Source organism: Heterocephalus glaber, unplaced genomic scaffold (assembly GCF_053883595.1).
Source record: "Heterocephalus glaber isolate CG9 unplaced genomic scaffold, H.glaber_assembly_v1.0 deba00001504, whole genome shotgun sequence".
NCBI lineage: Eukaryota > Metazoa > Chordata > Mammalia > Rodentia > Bathyergidae > Heterocephalus > Heterocephalus glaber.
This window is the reverse complement of record NW_028258324.1, coordinates 60,262,043-60,281,982: the sequence shown is the minus strand read 5'-3', so window position 1 is coordinate 60,281,982 and position 19,940 is coordinate 60,262,043. Positions and strand designations below refer to the sequence as shown.

Here is a 19,940-nt window from a genome sequence, read left to right as displayed (position 1 = left end):
CAGCCTCCCCAGTTCTGGGATTACAGGGCTGCACCAGTATACCCGTTACTGTCCTAAGTCTGTGTAACTTCTCAACTCCCTAGATTTGCAAGGCCGATTTAAGAACAGAGGCCCCGCGGCTCCATTCTTTGGCTACTGAATAAAAAATAAAATGATGCCTCCCCCTGCGCTCTGTCTATGAGTCTCTGGGTTTACTGGCACAGCAAAGAACCTTTCTCTGCTCGCCCAGGAGGCCAGGTGGAACTTTCTCCACCTTGGCAGCCTTATTGCCAGACACACACCCCCTCCGCCGGACTTGAGGAAGCGGAGGCGCCAAGCTCCTGCGGGCGCGGGCAACGTCAATGGGGCGCGCACCCGCGTCGCCTCCCTGCACTCCGGCCTGGTCCGTCCCCAAGGGGCACGGTGACCTCCACCCATCGCCTGTGCCCCGCCCCGTGCGGAGAGAGTCCGCAGACTCCTCGGGTGCCACCCGGCCACCGAGTGGTCCCTGAACCCGGGTGGCCGCGGGTTGTTTCTGTTGCAGTGCTGGGGTTTGAACCCAGGCCCTGCGTGCGCTGAGCCAGCACTGAACCCTTGAGCAACGTCCAGCCCGGGGACGCGGCCCAGACAAGTGTCAGTGCAGTTGTCCTCACGCCAAAAAGGCTGCTCCTCAGGCGGGATCGCCACATGGGAGGGATGAACCCAAATACTGAGGGACTCAGGGTTTTCCATGGCTCTCCAGCTTTTATGCAGGTGTTGGGGATGGAATCCAGGGCCTCCGCACTGAGCTGCAGCCCCAGCCTTTTTGATGTTTTATTTTGAGGCAGCTTCTCGCCAAGTCGCTGAGTTGCCCAGGCTGGGCTCCAGCTGGCGATCCTCCTACCTCAGCCTCCCAGAGTGCTGGGATGACGGGCATGCGCCACCATGACCGGCCACTTCCCGCGGTGACCACCGCCGGCCGCGTGACCCCGAGGGACACGCGAGGGACCCCGCCCCGCCCCTCGCTCCCGCCGGCGCGCGCGTTCGGGGCTGCGCCGGGTGCGGGTCGGGATTGGCGGATGCAGGTGCGGTGCAGGCGGGCAGCGCGGTGAGTGGGGCCGGAGAGAACCGGGCGGCGCAGCTGTCTGCAGTGTTAGCTCTGCTCGCAGGCGCCGGGCCAGGCCGAGCCACACAGGGCCTGCGGAGGAGGCAGGGGCCGGGCGCCCACGCTCGGGTGCGCGGAGATAGTCCCGGAGCGGGCTCTGCGCGCGGGAAGACTACTGTGTAGCCACGCCGAAGGCCGGCGAGCGAGAGCTGGCGGGTGGCTCCTTAACCTCCCGAGTCCGAGTCCCCACCTTCGGGGCTGCACGACGCTCCCCCCCCCCCCCAGCCTGGAGCGGGAGCCGCTGCAAGGCCGAGCAGAGAGGCGCCAGGGGGCGGGGAGTCTCGGGCACAGGCGGTCGCAGTGGGTCCCGCGCCGCCGCGGCCAGACCGCGCTCTCCCCAGGGGGCGCCGCGCCGCAGGACCCCGGCCGCTGCCCCACCCCTGCGTCTCTGCTCCCAGCAGCGCTGTCCTGAGCCCCGAGCTGCGGGCCCCAAGATGGTCGGAGATGTGGCCCAGCTGGCGGACAGGCCTCGTCGCCTACCGTTCTCCTTCGCGTGTGCGTGACGCCGTGTGATGTGCGTGTGCGATGCTCTGTGAAAGCAGTGTGTGTGTTCATGTGTGACGCTGCGTGTGAACAGTGTGTGGCGCTACGTGTGTGACGCTGCGTGTGAATATAGCGTGCGTGCGTGTGTGTGTGTGTGTGTGTGTGTGTGTGTGTGTGTGCTGTGCGCTGCATTCTCCGCTAACCTGCCTATTCGGGCAGCCGAGGAGGAGGCCGCCAACCCCAGCTCTGCCGATGCCTTCGAGCTCCTGCAGGGCCTGGGCAGCCTAGGGATCGGCGAGGGTGAAACCAGCGCCAGTCGGGACCTGGGGGACCTGCTCCTAGGAGGGACCCGGGGCTGGGCCCGGGGCCTTGGAGGTCAGGTTCCTCGCGTGTGGCGCAGGGAGGCAGCCCTGGATCGAGGCTTCGGGCCCTGCTCTGGCACAGTCTTACAACGACGCGGGTCGGGCCGGATCTAGGGATCCAGCAGCTTTGCCTAGAAGAAATGTGAAGGTGGGGACGTGGCTTGGGGACAGGGCTTGGATTGGACCAGATGCGATGCCCCCCACCTCCGCCAATGCTCTGGGCGCACCAGGGTCCCCGGGATCAGCGCTGGTTCAGCGTTGGGAAGGTCTGGCCTCCTTCAGGCCCGCCCGGGGGCATGGGGATGGGGATGGGGATGGGGTGGGATGGGGATGGGGTGGGGCGCGCGTCTGCCGCTTTCCTTGAACCAGCAGACTCACACTTGACTGGGGCGGGGAATGCTGGCTCCGCCCGGTGTTGGCCCCGCCCCTCGGACTCCAGGCGGGGCGGCCCGGAGCTCAGCGGCCTTTCGCCCTCGGTGCGGTCGCTGTCACCTGCTTGGCGCGGGGCCAAGCTGGCACCGGTTCTTGGGCAGAGGGTCAGGGCAGCAGGCGAGGCCCCGTGCACGATGGGTCAGGGAATCAGCCACGTGTGACGTCCCCAGGTTTCTTTTCTTGCATTTCACGATGGCCCGAGGCAGGCACTGGATTTACAGAAAAGACGCAGCAGCAGCGGGGCTCACAGTGAGACGCTTTGATCCTGAGCAGGTGACAGCAAGGAGTTGAGGGCTGGTTTCGCGGGGACACGGCGGGTCTTAGTCCACGTTGTCAGCAGAACCAGCAAAGGAGCTGGGTGGGGAAGCCGCGGACCAGAGCGCTGGGCAGGGACCCCGAGGCCCGGCCCAGGTCCTGCACAGCAGAGGGAAGGACCAAACTGTGGCCTTGGTCCCGAGGGAAGGTGAGCGCAATCTCCTTATGCACACACAGAAGTGAATCCCCGCTCAGCTCAATGATCCCAGCACTTGGAGGCTGAGGCAGGAGGATCACCAGGACTTCGAGCCCAGCCCGAGCTGCATAGCAAGACCCTGTCTCCCCCCCCCCCAAAGAAAAGATAGATAACTGCTGTATGACCAGGTAGTAAAGGAACCCGCTTTCAGCTAGAGGCAACCAGTCCTGGAGCCCTGGCCATCTCAAGTCCCTGCGCTGAAGTATCCCAGGCAACATGGCCCCAGGAGTGGCACATACAGATTAATACAGGGATAGATTCTGAGAGGGAGAAGCTGGTATTGCATATGGAGGGGTGAAGGACAAGGAGGGCAGCCCTGGTTTCAGAATTGTAACTGGACAAACTCCATTTCCCTCGCTGCTGCAGGGAGCACGGGACACAGCGGGGCCTGCAGCAGGAGGGTCAGGGGCCCTGCCCGGCTGCCAGCGCTGGACTTAGGTGGACCATGGAGACACACAGGGCTGGTCCAAGTTTCACCAGCTTGCTAAAGCTTCTACCTCAGGCAAAAGGAAAACAAAAACAAAACCAACCTGTGAATATTCCTATGGGATAGAGAAAATAATGGGCTACAGAGCTCCTGCAAGAATAAAATGGAACAATGCACAGAGCACAGTGTCTTGCACCTGTAGTCCCAGCTGCATGGGCTGAGGCAAGAGGATCACTGCTAGCCAGAGCTACACAGGAAGACCCTGTCTCAAACAAACAAACAAAAACCATGAGAGAGCTGTGATGGTGTCATGTTTGGGGGCAGGGTGTACACCTATTACACCATGCTATGGACGCCAGGTCGTTGCTCTACTGGAACACATAGCAACCTGGATCCTGCCAGGATCATAAACTCTCAGCTTCAGTAATCAATTAAAGAGGCCAAGTTTAAAATAAAAGAAGATAGGGCCAGGCCGGGGATTTAGCTCAGTGGTTTCGCCGCCTGCTGCTCAAGCGCAAGGACCCAAGTTCGATCCCCGGTACCAAAAAAAAAAAAAAAAGAAAAAGAAGACAGGGCCAGGGCTTTAGCTCAGTGGTTCCACCGCCTGCTGTGCAAGTGCAAGGACCCAAGTTTGATCCCTGGTACCAAACAAAACAAAACAAAAGAAGACAGTTTATTTGGAAAAAGGGAAAAAAGGGAAGATAGCTACTCTGGGAGAGTAGGGGCCATGAGAAGTGAATACCTGTGGATGTTTGTCCTCAGCTACTTTTTATTTAGGACTAGTGATTTCTCCCATCCCTCATGTGGGCACCTGGGAGTCACTGCCCTGGGACTGGCCTTCTGGCTGTCTTTGATTCTAACCTGAGCCCCCTATCTACATTCCTTCTTTGTGATGGATAAGTGAGGAGGGCCTTATAGAAAGATAACTTAGAGTTAATGATTAAGTAAAGGGAACATGTGTGTTTTATGTATTAAATAAGAACCCTCGGGTGGCTGCTCCTTATCTCCTTTGCATTGTATGGGGGGAAGGTTCCTGGCTACAAGCCTGTGTTTCCTGTTACTCTTCTCCTAAGTTCTTATGTTGTGTTACCTGGCCTTCCTGAATCTGGTTTCTCTCTCTACCATTACCTTTCTTTCTTTCTTTTTTTTGGTACCAGGGATCGAACTCGGGACCTTTCGCTTCTGAACCAGGCGTGGGAACCACTGAGCTAAATCCCCGGCACACCTTTGTCTAATTGCTGGAGTCTAACTGCAGAGGCAAAAGCTGCCTTTAGTAAGGTTCCTATTAATTTCTTAAATCAAGCTTAATGAGATCCTTATGACTCACAGCACAAGAATGAGACCACCTGAGCAGGCTTGCATGATGGCAACCTGGCACAAAGTTTATTTCTGCCAGGATGCAGGTAGACAGAAAGTGAAAATGTTGTTGCCCCAAGGCAAAGAAAGCCAGAGGGTTTTATAAGGTCTGTATGTGATCGCCAATCTGGCTCCATTTGTGTACCTGACTCCATTTGTGTGAAGTCCAGGGCTTCCGGGGGTCCCCTTCCCTTTCCTGCCTCCTTGAGAGTCCCCTCAGTTACTACATAACAGACCACCAGATCCTGTGTGAGTCTGCAACTATATGTTATCTTTGTGACCTTTTGGTAGAGCAGTCTGCAACTACGTTATCTCTACTACCTTGTAAGCAGAAGACCCCCCACCTGTGTGATACTTTGTTTTAATTAAACTGTGTGAAACTGCCCCTGACCCCCACTGACTTAGCAAAGTTCTGCTCCTGTGAAATTCTGCTTGTGCTCCTCCTCTCCCTGAGGCCTCCCCAAATAGAAGAGCCCTGAAAAGGACCCTGCAAACTACCTTTCCTTTGTCCAGAGTTTTGGGTGAGCTGCTCTGGAATGCCGGCTTTAATAAAGGACTCCGTTTAATTCAGAGTGTGGCACATCTCCATAGTTCCAACTGGCCTGGCCCTATAGCATGCAATGGGGGAGTCACATAGAGGGGTCAGGGAGAGCATCTGTGGTCAAAGTTCCCAGGACGGCCAGTGCAGATGTCTGGGCATTACTGGACTCATCCGGAGAGGCTCTTGTGTCCTGTTGTTACTCTTCTTCATAATCCCTGTTCTTTTTGTTCTGGAGCAGCATGACCTGTTTGTGACCTATTTACTGCAGTCACTAAAAACATAATATCTGCTGGGAAAGTCGAACCCTCCTGAGCTTGACAATCCTATTTTACCCTTTTTCCTGTTATGACCCCCTGTCCCTACAATGGGAAGAAGAAAAATAAAGAGGTGTAGAAACACGTACAGTGGCACACACCTCTAATCCCAGATACGTGAGAGGCACTTGACTGCAAGTTCAAGGCCAGCCTGGGCAACTTAGTAAGACCCTGTCTCAAATTAAAAAATAAAAAGGCCTGGGGGTGTCCCTCAGTGTTAGGGCTCCCCAGTACAAACAAAAAGGGTGTGTGTGGGCATCACAACTACAACAAGACACCACTTCACACCCACGAGAATGGCAAGAATCAAAAAGCCAGACACCAGCCAGGTGCAGTGGTGCACACCTGTAATCCCAGCACCCTGGGAAGCTGCGGCAGGAGGATAGAAAGTTTGAGCACAGTTCTGGGAATTTAGCAACTTAGCAAGACCCTGTCTCAAAATAAAAAATAAAAAAGTCTGAGGACATAGCTCAGTGTAAAGCCCCTGGGTTCAATCCCCAGTACTGAATAAAATAAAATAAAAGCCCAATAACAACAAACGTTGTCAGGATGTTGAAAAATCAAAACGCTCATGCACTTTGTTGGGATAGTAGAGACTTTTCTCAGCCATTTTGGAAAACAATCTGGCATTTCCTCAAAGGGTTAAATGCAGAATTGCCATTGTTGTGCCCAGATCGCAAAGTCCCCAAAGACCACCAAGGAGCCGTTTCCCATGTAAACACACGAGGGTCGTTTATTCAAGCTCGAGCAGGGGCACTCAACCGTCACCGACGCAACGGATCAGGATTGAGAGCCCCGAATTCCAAATCAGCAGGGTTTTTATTGTGGCTACTGCAAGGTTTGGGAATGTTCCATTTAGCAGTTACATGATTGGTTGATATTTAGCAAGCATGGGGGCTTGAGGGGTGGCTACATGTAGAGTTTATGGGAAAAAGGAACAATCAGCACATTGACAGAATGTTCTGTAGATAATGGGCCCGGGAGCATCTGTTTTCTGGGCAGACAGAGGATTGAGTTAGGAGCTGTGTCTTTTTATCTGTTGTCCCACAGCAAGGACATTTTATCGTTATTTTATGGGCACAAAGGAGACTAGGGGAATAGTTGACTTCAGTGAAGTGGAATTTATGTCAAGGCCACTTCACTGTCTTATTTTAAGATGGAGTCAAACTTTAAAATGGAGTTAGTTAGGTCTCACAGCCATCTGACCTCTACTGCTAGATGTCTACCAAGAGAAATAAAAGCATCCACAGAAACTTGTACAGAAGGTTTTTAACAGTATTACTTATAGTAGTAAAAAAATGGAAACAACTCCAATGTTCAGTTGCAGATGAACAGATACACAAAATGTAGCACTGTTGTATACATTACATAGATTGGAATTATTTTTTTCATGCTTCAAAAACAAAATATTTATTACACAAAAAAGTAATCTGACAAACTACCAATATGTTGAACTTAGAAAAAGTACTGTTATTTTGTAACTCTTAAAAAAAAAGACATTTTTATTATTCAAACTAACTTACTTCCAAGTTACAAAATTTTGGTTTAAAAAATGCTTCTCAATGACTGCCTTGATTTAGTTTGCTATGCCATGACAAAAACAAAGTATCTTTGAGATGCTTTGGGTATTTAAATAGATGTTTGTAACATAAATTTATATAAATAACTTTTATATCAGTAACAGGCCAGTATATACCCTCCCTAAACACCCTTTTAGTAGAAACAGGAACCATTAATGATGCAGAATAAAACTTACAGTACCTCTCAATTTACATACAACACAATAAGCATCTGAATAGGCTAGTGAGATTTAAAGAATATGGTTAGTCATGCATTCCTGGTATCACTGAATATGCTACTCTCATCAAATGAGTACTATTTCCATTATCTCACATTTTCCTCTATATTCCTTGTCTCCGGGTTGGAATAGCCCTGTGTGGGATATGTAGAAGCGGCCCAGAGCCTGTTGGTCTTATGTTTTTGGTTCGTTCTTCCTAACCTTTGGTAGATTTGTAAAGCCTAGAGGAATCTCTACTGACATTATTTTCAACCTTTTCCTTTGATTTTGCCAATCTTCTTTGTTTTTCTGCCTTTTCCTCTTCTTTTGCTTGCCTATCTAGAATTTTCAATTCAAGTTTATATAAATCTCGTTCTTGAAACCTGGAAATTTCATCAGCAACAGTTTTCCTTTTTTCTGCCTTTTCTGCCTTTTCTCATCTCTTTTTCAAGCCTCAAAAATTCTTCCTGTTCTTTCTTCTGCTGGGTGTAACTTTCTAATAGTAATTTTAGTTTAAGTGGCGTTGGCATTCTTTCTGCTTTTTCTCTTTCTCTTCCTCTTCTTTTAACTTAGAAGCATATTTCATGGACAGTTCTATACTTTTCTGTTTTTTCCAAGCTTCAGCTGCCAATTTCTGTTTCTTTCTTCCTCTTTTTGCTTTTGATTACCTTCTGTTTTATTATGAAAAGCACAGGAATATTGTCTGCCTTCTCTTTTAACTTGAAAATTTCTTGCTTCTTTTGCTGCTTTTTAGTTTTCCAATTCTGAATACTCTTTTTTTTCTTTCTTCTAGAGTCAGAAACTTCTGATACCATTTCTCATGCTGTGTTCTTCCCGGGAGGCGTTCTAGAACTTCTTTCATAAATGCAGGCTTCCCTTTATGTTTATTTCTCACTTTTATAAAGTTCTGGTGGTCATAATTATCCCAGCCCCTCGTCGCCCTCCTCTTTGCTGCAGGAATTTTTCAATCTACCAGTGCTGTTGGAAGAGTATTTGTTGTCCTTTTGTCTACAGAAACTTTACTTGAGATTGCTCTGAAAACTTTCTCTGTTTCTGAATTACCCACAGCCCATGTGTCAGTTTTTCTTGATATGGCACTCAATTCATTATTTATTGTTTTTTCTTCTTTAATAAGCTCATCGTGTATCAGTCTTTGTTCTTCTTTAGAAGTGTTGATTGCATTTTCAATTTCTTCCATCGTTTCTCTGAGCTTTTCAACAAAATCAGGTGTAGGCTTCACATCTTTTAACTGATGCTGAAGTTTCTTTATATTGTTATGTATTTTGGCTAATTGTTGCTGGATTTTTGCTCTTTCCCTTTTCCTGCTGTTAATTTATTTTCCAATTCTTCCAGCATACTGTGCTCAATTCTGAAGTCATTTTTTTTGTTGCAGAAATGACTGTGTTTATCTTTCTCTATAATAATATCTCTTGTTGCGGCGCCGGCACCGCTCCCGCTCCGGCCGCCGCCGCCACGACCGTTGTCAGGGCGGCCATGTTTCCCCACCAAGTTGCTGGGGGGGGGGGGGGCGGGCAGAGCCCAGGCGGGTCTGGGGGTTCGGGCCCGAGCAATTTCCCCGGGTCTCCGCAACCGGTCTGAGGTGCGGACCCCAGGAAGGCGGGGCGGGGTGAGGCGAGGGGTGGGGCATACATCGGAATTATTAACATACACTAGAATGCTATCTGGCCATAAAAAGGAAGTGCTGATGCGTGCTACAGTATGAATGAACCTTAAAAACATTCTGCTACTCCCTTCCGGTCTCTCGCCCCTAGGCGGCGCCAGCGGAACCCCGCTTCTGGTCACCCATGTCCCGCCACTTCCGCCTCGTGGGTGGCGGCGGCCCCTGCCCGAATCCCCACGGGGGGTCTGGGATGGGATCCCCGTGCGGGACGCCTGAGCTGGTAGAACCGCGGCCCGGGGACCGATGGCGATGAACTGCAACGCCAAAGACGAGGTGGATGGCGGGCCCCCGTGTGCGCCGGGGGGCGCCAGGAAGACGCGGAGGCCGGACAACACGGCCTTCAAGCAGCAGCATGGCTGCCCGCCTGGCAGCCCATCCTCACGGCGGGGACCGTGCTCCCCACGTTCTTCATCGTCAGCCTCATCTTCATCCCCATCGGCATCGGCATCTTCGTCACCTCCAACAACATCCGCGAGATCGAGATTGATTATAACGGAACAGAGCCTTCTAGTCCCTGCAATCAATGTTTGTCCCCGGATGTGACACCATGCGTTTGCACCATTAACTTCACACTGGAAAAGGCATTTGAGGGGAATGTGTTTATGTATTATGGCCTAATTTCTATCAAAATCATCGTCGTTATGTGAAATCTCGAGATGATAGCTAAATGGAGATTCTAGTGCTTTACTTAATCCCAGTAAGGAATGTGAGCCTTGTCAAAGAAATGAAGACCTACCGATTGCTCCTTGCGGAGCTATTGCCAACAGCATGTTTAATGATACATTAGAATTGTTTCTGGTCGCCAATGAATCTGATCCTACCCCTACCCCTATTCGTTTGAAAAGGAAAGGTATTGCTTGGTGGACGGACAAACACGTGAAGTTCAGAAATCCTCCTGGAGAAGGAGCCCTGGAAGAACGGTTTAAAGGACCTTGTGCTTGCAAGGCAGACGGCGGAACCACTGAGCTGAATCCCAAGCCCTTTACTACTGACATTTAATTTGCTAAATCACCCTTTCAAAGTAATGTATTTCTTTGTGATTCAGAACATATGAGTAAGGTTGTGTCAGAATTATACAAGTGAATTATAAACAATTAAATAGCAATATTAAAATCTGTGTTTTAAACATGGAGTAGCTAGAAATGGAAAAGGCCTCCTATACCCTTCTCAGATTACCCTGTACATTCTTTTGATGGATGAAAACGGATGATCTTGAGCACTATTTCATGGATGGGAGGAAAATATCCATTTTTGGGGATTGTTTACATCACCATTGAATCAATCTCTTTCCTTCTGGGAGTTGTTCTGCTAGTAATTAATCATAAATATAGAAACAGTAGTAACACTGCTGACACCATGGCATTTTGAGGTTGGCTCATAAAACTTTTTTTTAAAAAGCAAAAAAAAAAAAACCATTATGCTACTGGGTTCAGTCCCCAGCACTGCAAAACAAAAACAGAAAATTGTGTTAATTGAAAAGATAAGCCACAAAAGTCTACATACGGTGCTGGGCATGCTGGCACACACCTGTAATCTCAGCACTCGGGAGGCTGAGGCAGGAGGATCATCACAAATTTGAGGCCAGTCTGGGCTACATAATAAGTTCAAAACCAGTCTGGACTACATAGACCCTGTCTCCATGAAGAAAAAAAGGAAAAAAAGCCCACCCCAAAACAAGGCTAAGCAGCAGGAAAATGGAAAGATGGCCTTCATTTGACCTTCCAAATGGCTCCCATAAAACATCTACCTCTTTGTTCTTTGTTTCTACTTCCGTCTCCTATTTTCGATCACTTCTGCTTGATGTATATCCTGTAGAATTTTCTTCTTTCTGTTTTTATTAGTGCATGTTTGCAGTACATACTGATTACATTCATTGTGGCTTTAGAATTTTCCAAGGGTCCAATTGTCATGATCTTTCAGTTTTGGTTTATCCAAAAATATCTTTGTTTTGCCCTCAATCTTGAAACATGTTTTTTCCCCTTGGCACAGAAGATAGACTGGCAGTGATCTTCTTTTACCATATGAGTAGTCTCATCCTCAAGGGCTTATTGCCTGAAATCACTTCCAGTATCAAGTCTTCAGGATTCAATATAAGGAGAAGCCAGAAGGAAAACAATTTGAAGGCCAGGCATGGTGGCACATGCCTGTGATCTGCACTTGGGAAGTTGAGGCAGGAAGATCACTGTGACTTCGAGGCCAGCCTGGGCTACATAGCAAGACCTTGTCTCAAGAAAAAAAAAAAAAAAAAAAGATACAGGGAAATCCTGAGGTGCATTGGAAAATAGGCTGTACTTGGCTGCCTGGAAAGACTTTGAACACCCAAAAGTAACTGGAAGGGCTGCGACCTCTGAGACAATCCTGCCAGTGCAAATCCACCAGATGAACTCGGTCAGTTTTAGTAGGACATCACTGTGGCCGTGAGAATCTCTGCTGTGTCTCCACAGACACAGAGCTAGGCAGGATACTGGGACACTCTGGAGGGAAACCTGCATCTTTGCAATGCTGTTTACCGGGAGAAAACAATCAGCTGAGAGCAAGGTGATTCATGCCCGTGATCCTGCATCTCAGGAGGCTGAGGCAGGAGGGTTGCAAATTCAAAGCCAGCCTGGGTAATTTAGTGAGACCCTGTCTCAAAATAAAAATTTATTTTTATTTATTTATTTGGTTTTTGAGACAGGGTCTCGCTATGTAGTTCAGTCTGGCTTTCAAGTCACTATGTGGCTCAGGCTAGTCTTGAACTTGTGGCAATCCTCCTGCCTCCACTTCCTGAGTGCTGGGATCACAGGTGTGTGCTCCCATGTGCGGCTTAAAATAAAAATTTAAAAGAGCTGCAGAAGTAGCTCATTGTGAAAGGCATGGGTTCAGTCCCCAGAACCAGAAGGAAGGAAGGAAATACTAGAGGTCACACTGCCCTCACAGAGGCAAAACTCAATTTTGCTGTTGCAAGGCTAAAACACTGAGCTGGAGCAGCCTGGCCAATGGCACAGGCTTAGGCAGGAGGAGGAGTAATTGGAGGTCAGAGTAAGAGTGAGAGGAGGTGGAGCCATGAATGGGGATGCAAGCCTGTAACTAGCTGTGCTAGAGGCTGAGGCAGGAGGATCACAAGTTTGAGCCCTGCCTGGGGAACTTAGGGAGACTGTCTCAAAGTAAAAAAAAAAGAAAAGGGCTGGGGATACAGCTCAGTGTGAAGGCCCTGGGTTCAATCCCCAGTATCCCATACACATGCAGTGGAAGAGGGTGGTGTCACCATCCCTGTTCTTGCAGTCCAGGGACAAGAATTTGATCAAGAGACCACACCATGAGCAAGCAAAGTATTGGTTTAGAGAAAGGAAGTTTTATTGCAAGCAAGATGCAGCTGACAGCGTGTGAAGGCCCCTGAACTCCTCTGTTATGGTTTCCGTTATTTCCCCCACACTTCCCGCCTTCAGGGTGCTCTACACCCCCCTCCTGCATATGCATAAATGAAGAGAGTCAGATTAAGGGCACCAGGTAGTACTGTGCATGTTCTGCCAGGGTAGCAAGTTCAGCTCCCTACCATCCCAGCCCACCCCCCACCCCCCCCCGTCTACCTGTCTACTCTCTTGAAGAATCAGGGTCCCAGGTCTCTTTGCCGGTTGAATTTGGGCTTTGGAAGGTCTGATTATAGATCCACCGCCACCAGAGTTAGGCCCTCATCTAGCTCTGAGAAGAGTCAGTGAGGGCGTACTCTGGTTCAAAATCATCCTGTTCCCAGGGAAGTGGACTTAGTACAGCCTCGGGTGGATGTCATGCAGCAGCTTGGCCTGCTCCAGCATCTGCCACCTGGTCACTGAGGCTTACCTAGTCTTCTTCCCTCTGGTGGCCCCTGCAGTGTATTACAGCCACTTCCCTGCATCCATATACTGCCTTTAAGGGCTGTTCAATCTCCTGATAATACTTGATGGGAGATCCCGAAGCCATTAGGAAGCTTCTTTCCTCCCAAATGGCAGCATGTTCATGAAAAACCAAGTAGGCATGCTTGGAGTCTGTACAAATGTTAATCCACCCTCCTCTACTGAGTCTAGGGCCCGGGTCAGTGCTCTGCACTCCTCCAGCTGGGCACTGGTGCCTGGAGAAAGTGGTCAGTGCTCAAACGCCTGGTCACCAGTGAGTAGCCTTCCTTTCTAGTGCCATTTTCCACAAAGGAATGCCCCTCTGTCTAAAGGGCTAGGTCAGGCTCACTTGAGGGGGAGTCCCTGAGGTCCTCTCAGGCACCATAAGTCTCCAGCACCACTTATTTACAGTTGTGTGCTTATAACTGACCCTGCCCAGTTTGCTCAGGGAGGAAGAGTTTAGGGGGAGCAGGTTTTGATTTGAATCACAGGCCCCTCTAGTAACACAGCCTAGTATTGTGTCAATCGGTGATCAGAAATCCAGAGGCTGCCCTTGGAGGACGGCAGCCCAGAGATCTGAGGAGGGGAGAATATAGTTAAATCATTGTCTAGTGTTAGCTTGGTGGCCTCAGGGATCCACAAGGCTATGGTGGTGATGGCCTGGAGGCAAGCAGGCCATCCTTTTGCCAAGTCTACTTCTTTACTTAGGCACCACACTTGCCATTGGGCAGGTTCCCTGGCCTGGTTCCCTGTAATCTGTAAAACCCGGTGATCCTGAAATCTTTTTAGTTGTTTTAGGGTCTGGGGAACAGAGCACAAGGTTATGGGTTCTGTTCATTCTTTCCCCAGGGCATATGCCCCATTTGAAACAATCCTAAGTACTGTACAGAAGTCTGACACAGTTGAGCCTTGTTGATAGACAGCTTAAATCACCTCCGTGCCAGGAAATTGAGAAGAGCCCAGGTGCCCTCCTCACAGTCCAAGAAGTCATGTACATTTGAAGGACTTTCACCTCTGGACAAGAGGAGTCAAGGCCTGCCCCAAAAGATGTGGGGTGTCAGGAGCCCCCGGGGGCAGCGCAGGACAGGTCAACTGTGAGGTCTGTGTGGAAGGATCTTCAAAAGCAAAAAGAAACTGTGAATCTGGGAGTAAAGGGATGCAGAAGAGGGAATCTTTTAAGTCTGAGACCAAGAACCACTTAGCGTCCACTGGTATCTGGGACAATAAAGTAGAGGATTTAGCTCAGTGGTTCTGCTGCCTGCCTTGCAATCCCAAGGTCCTGAGTTCGATTCCCCAGTACCAAAAACAAACAAAAAAACAGGGCCAGGGATTTAGCTCAGTGGTTCCACTGCCTGCCTCGAAAATGCAAGGACCTGAGTTAGACCCCCAGTACCAAATAAATAAATAAATAAAGTAGGGGGATTAGGTACCACCAAGTGTAAGGGGAAAACAGATTGACTTATGAGTCTGAGATCCTGGACTGGCCTCCAGTCTCCATTGGGCTTTGGTACCCCCAAAATGAGAGTATTGTATGGACTATTGCAAGATATCAGAAGGTCCTGTGCCTTTAATTTTTTTTATCTGCTTAAATACCTCCCTAGCCTCTGGGCTTAATGGGTATTGTCTCTGGCTTGAAAATGATGCATATCCTGAAAGCATATTTTTACCGGGGGGGGGGGGGACTGTAATTGTTCATCCTATTTGTCCCCTACTTGTTCACACTGCAGGATCTGTCCACATCCTCAAGAAGGAGGAGAAGGTGTTAGCTGGCAGCTATTAGGATGTCTATTCCCAACTGTACTAGTAGGTACCTTCCAAGCAGGGGGGTGGGACTCTTAGATACCACCAGGAAAGAGTGAGTAAAGAGGTGGCCTTTCCAATCATAGGTCAAAAGATGACTAAAACGTCGGGTGAGGATTTTTCCAGAGACCCTCCCCCTCAACATTAGAGGAAACAGGTCTGGCAAAGAAGCAAAGAACTGAGAGGGTCACACCAGTATCTAACAGGAAATTAATGGAGGCATCCTCCACTGTTAAGGTTACCCAGGGCTCTTGGAGGGTGATACCCTGAGCATGGGGACCCCCTGATAGTTGCCCCGTGCCCCCTCAGTCCTGCTGAACTATTATCTAAGTGGCCTTCATACCCCGGTACCTCTGCCCCTGGGGACATGCTGCCTTCCACTGGTTTTTTCCACACACAGGACAGGGTTTGGGTGAGGTGTGGGACATCCTTTCTGGAAATGACCTGATTTCCACCACATATAGCATCTCATCTGCTCAGGTCCCTTGGCACCCTTCATCTTGGGTGCCTCCCTCAGGGATGCCACTGAAAGAGCAGCCTTTTGTTTACTTCTCCAGACTTGCTCCCTTTCTTCTTCCTTATCCCAGTTATAGTATAGTCTATCGGCTGTATTAATTCCTTCAGGGGAGTCCTTGGTCTCACTTCTAACTTTTGGAGCTTTTTCCTAATATCTACAGTAGCCTGGATGACAAATTTACCCCTCCAAATTGGGTGCTGTGGCCAATCTGAGTTGAGATACAGGTTAGTGTGTTTTACCAAGACCTCTTTGATCCTCTCCATAAGGTCCAAGGGACTCTCTTTACCTCCCTGTATCACCTCAGACAGTTTGAAGTAGGTAATAGGCTTTACTCAAGACCTTTCTAACATGATAGTGACATGGGTGACCAAATGTCTGATTGCTCCATGAGGAGTATTAGGATCCCAAGCCAGGGTAGTTCTGGGAATTGTATCTCTCCCCAAAAGCAGGTCGGGCTCCCATTCATGTCTGACTAGACATTGTTCATTAGCCCAGTTTTCAGAATGGCACCATACTCTCTGTTTGGTGATGGTTAGGGTTTGTCCCAAAATCAGAGTTTCATCTTCGTAATCTAAGTCATAATTCTGATTCACCTTCTTAAAAATCTTGATAAATTTATCTGGGTCCTCTAAAACCTTACCCAACTCTATCATAGGTCATTTTATCTATCATAGGACATTTAAAGGAAAAGAAACATGTGCCTGATGGGGATCTCCTGAGTATGGGTCTGTCCTGTTTACCTGGATAGGGAATATGACTGCTGGGGTTGTAACCACTCTAAGGACCACTGGGCCCATGGGCCTGGATAAGGGGTTGGGGGAGACCTGGAGAGTAGAACAACACCCTCTGGTCAAGTTAGGGAGTAGGGAAATATAAAGACACCCTCAGCCTGATTGTTAACCTCTTTTCCTTTATCTCTTTAATCATAGGGTGGCTGGGCTGTCATCCCCTGCTGGGGTTAGAGCCACTAAGAGTACTGGATCTAACTGGCAGGTCTTACAGAGCCAGTGTGAAATACACAGTGAGAACCTGTCTCAAAAACAAAAAAGAAAATGAAAGCTATAACCTTTGTTCAAAAGCACCAGTTCATCTGACAGGAGGCTAGGAGAGCAATTTAGCAGGTGGGAGTGGAGGAAGAAGAGGTTGAGCAATAGGAAGAATGTGACTTGGTAGGGAGACAAAGAATTACAGACAAGACCCTCAGGACTCAGAAGCAAGAAGGGCAAAACATCTAGGGTGCAGGAAAACAGTGTAACAAAGACATTTTATCTTTCTGTGGCACAAACATAAGACATAAACCTGGCAGATGCATGGGAGTTGTCTTGAGCCTGGTGGAGTCTACAGTGCTCTGTCCCGTGACTAAGTTATCCTTTCTCGAGAGTCTTTGAAGCGGCAGATGCTCTAACAGCTTTTAACTATCTGACCTATGCCCACAAAAGTGCAATTAGTTAAGATACACCAACAAGATAAAGCATCTTTCATACCTCCTTGCAAAGAGCTTGGTAGCTACAACATAGACATTGAGAATGACAGGGGAAAAACCTGGGATCTCAGAAAGTTCAGAACAGTGTAGAACTGAGAGAGAAAAGGATCCTCAGAGAGCAGAGGACAGCATGGTGATCTCAACTTATCAGACCTTAGGTGGGGAGGGATCCCCAGATCCTGGGTTTCAGCACCAAAAATGTCACCATCCTGGTTTTTGGCTGTCTGGGAGAAGAATTTGCCTGGCTGCTGTACTCAAGCAATGAGAAGCCATGTGCAAACAAAGTGTTGGTTTAAAGAAAGCAACCTTTTGGGGGGGGGGGGGGTACCGGGAATCAAACTCAGGACCTTGTGCTTGAGAGGCAGGCGCCAGAACCACTGAGCTAAATGCCTGGCTCAGAAAGCAAACTTTGATTGCAAAGCAGGAAACGACTCACAGTCTAGCTGGGTCATCCCCAGAGTGTGAACATCCCTGAATTCCTTTGTTTTGGTTCCCTTTATTTCCCCACACTTCCCAGTGAATGAAGAGGGTCAAAGTAAGGCACCCGGGTAGTTGCTGCACGTGTTCTGCTGGGGAGGAAAGTTCACCTCCCCACTCCTGTCCACCTATTTGCCCACAGTGGGATGGAGGCCAGCAGTCCTGTAACTTCTAAGTGCAGGAGGTGATGTTCAGCCTAGCAATTTCGTCTTCAGACGCTTGCAGAATGGATCCAGGACACAGATGCGGTACTCTGACCAGTGACTATGTGGGTGGAGGGCTGTGCCATTGGCTTGCTGAGTACAGGAACCTTGTATCAGGTGATGCAGAAGAATTCATTCTAGAACAAAGCCAAGCAAACAGTGAGGTGGGCTTATGCTCAAAGGAGATGATATTACTCTGCCACACAGTGTCTCCAACCAGGAATGATCAATGAAGGAGTAGACAGCAGCGGAGAGGGGTGGTAATGAAGGAAATTACAACCTGTGCAAAATGCAGCCATTCACATGGTTTTCCCTGGGAGTATTTGAGGTGTTGTTTGTTTTGTTTTGGAGACGGGGTCTCACTAGGTACCCAATTGAGACTGGCCTTGAACTCACTATGTACCCCAGGCTGTCCTTGAACTTGTGACAATCCTTTTGACTCAGCCTCCCTCCCAAGTGCTGGGATTACAGGTGTGAGCCACCATGCCCAGCTTCTTGAGCTATTTCAACTCACATCTCTATGACTGATAAAATATGTGGTAGAGAAACAATAAGAACAGAAAAGATTCTCTCAATGTGATTAACAAGAGTGACTTAATGGGTGCACCCAGTAGGTGTAGAATATGCATGACCTCCTCAAGGTTCTATGTCAAGAAAAATGCCCAATTAAAATTTAAATGCTTAACCTGTAAAGTGTTCATCAAAGTAGACATTACCATGGAAATCAGAAAGCATTTAGAACCTAAAAGTGATGAAACTATTACATAGGAAAATTTGTAGGATCCAGTTAATACTATATTTAAGGGAATCTGCATAGCCTAAAATACTGCTCACAGAAAACAAATAAGGTTCAGCCGGGCATGGTGGTACACACCTGTAATTCTAGCACTTGGGAGGCCGAGGCTTTGTTCAAGGCTAGCCTGGGGTACGTAATGAGTTCCAAACCAGCCTGAACTACATAGCAAGACCCTGTCTCAAAAAGAAAAACAAGTGAGATTCAAAATTAATGAGCTACCTGTCCATCTTGAAAAGTTTGAAATAAAATAGTAAAATAAGCCCTCAAAAAGTAAAAGGAAGAGCCAGGCACAATGATGCACACTTTGATTCCAGCTACTTGGGAGGCTGATGCAGGAGGATGGCAAATTCAAGGCCAGATTGGGCAATTTAGCAAGAACTTGTCTCAAAGTAAAATAAAAAGGGCTGGGGATGTACCCCAGTGGTAGAGCACCCCTGAATTCAATCTCCAGTACTAACTTTTGTTCTTTTTGATTAATTTCTTTTCCCATCTTTATATTTCCTTCTTTCTTTCCCTCCCTCCCTTCCTTCTTTCCTTCTTCTTTCTTTCTTGTGCAGCGCTGGATGTGGAACCCATAACCCCATCCAGGCAAGGCAAGGAGTCTACCTCTGATCTACATCTCCAGCCCCAGAAGTTAATTTTTGGAAAAGGATTTTTTTTTTTGGTACCAGGGATCGAACTTGGGTCCTTGCACTTGTACAGCAGGCAGCGAAACCACTGAGCTAAATCCCCGGCCCAGGAAAAGGATATTTAATAAACTGACAAAATTCTTTTTTTTTTTTGGTACCGCGGATCAAACTAAGGATCTTGCACTATCGAGGCAGGCATAGGGCCACTGAGCTAAATCCGCAGCCAGTAAGAGTCTAATGAGAATGATCAAGGGGGAAAGAAAGAGTTAACAAAGAAGGTACAAGTACCCAATGTTAGGAATAAAAATGAGTTAAGAATACAGGCCACAAATTGGAAAAAGACATTTTCTATGATGCAAGTACAAAGATTTCCTAAAAGTTAACTGATCCAACATGAACCGGCAAAGGCGCTCCATAAGAGAAACAAAATGTGTCAGAAACATTTGAAAAAGTGTTCAACCCATTAGAAATCAGAAAGAATGCTAGTCCCTCAAGATTCACAAAATTAAGCCAGGTATGGAGGCGCACGCCTGTAATCCCAACACTCAGGAAGCTGAGACAGGAGGACTGTTTTGAGTTCAAGGCCAGTGTGGGCTACATAACAAGACTGACTCAAAAAATAGAAGAGATTCACAAAACCAAAATGCTAGACAACACTAAGTATAAATGTGCATATGAGTGGTAGACACTAATCCATACTGGCTGGTAGGGATCTTTGGAAAACAGTTTGGTACTGTTCACTGAACTTAAGTCAGCATGCCTCATGACTCAGGAATGTATTTCAGAGAAAGAACTCTCACATAAGAATATTTATAGTATCTTTTTTTTTTTTTTTTTGAGACAGGATCTCACTATGTAGTCCTGGCTGGGTTTGAACCCTTGGCAATCCTCCTGAATGCTCAGATTACACATGTGCCATCACGCTTGGCTATTTTGTATTTATTTTGAGACACGGTATCCCTAACCCACTAAATTGCCCAAGCTTGAGATCCCCCTGCCTCAGCATCCTCAGTGCTGGGATTACAGGCGTGCAGCACCACACCCCATTCATATTTTATTTCTGCGGATCTATTTTGAATTTTTTCAGACAATTGGATGCATTATATAACCTACATTCTAATAACTAAAAAGTGTCGCTCCCAGCAGACGCAGACCTGAGGACCCAGCCGGGCACCAG

The 19,940-nt window shown here is 48.3% G+C and overlaps 2 pseudogenes across 1 annotated transcript; one reads left to right on the top strand and one right to left on the bottom strand.

Annotated features, from left to right (window-relative positions):
- Nucleotides 1-979: 979 nt before the first annotated feature.
- Nucleotides 980-19,912, top strand: LOC101714410 (cell cycle control protein 50A pseudogene; annotated as a pseudogene). Its single transcript, XR_015441145.1, has 2 exons — nt 980-1,066; nt 9,099-19,912. The product of XR_015441145.1 is annotated as a cell cycle control protein 50A pseudogene (transcript).
- LOC101707029 (coiled-coil domain-containing protein 112 pseudogene) lies at nt 6,284-9,066 on the bottom strand (annotated as a pseudogene).
- Nucleotides 19,913-19,940: the final 28 nt, after the last annotated feature.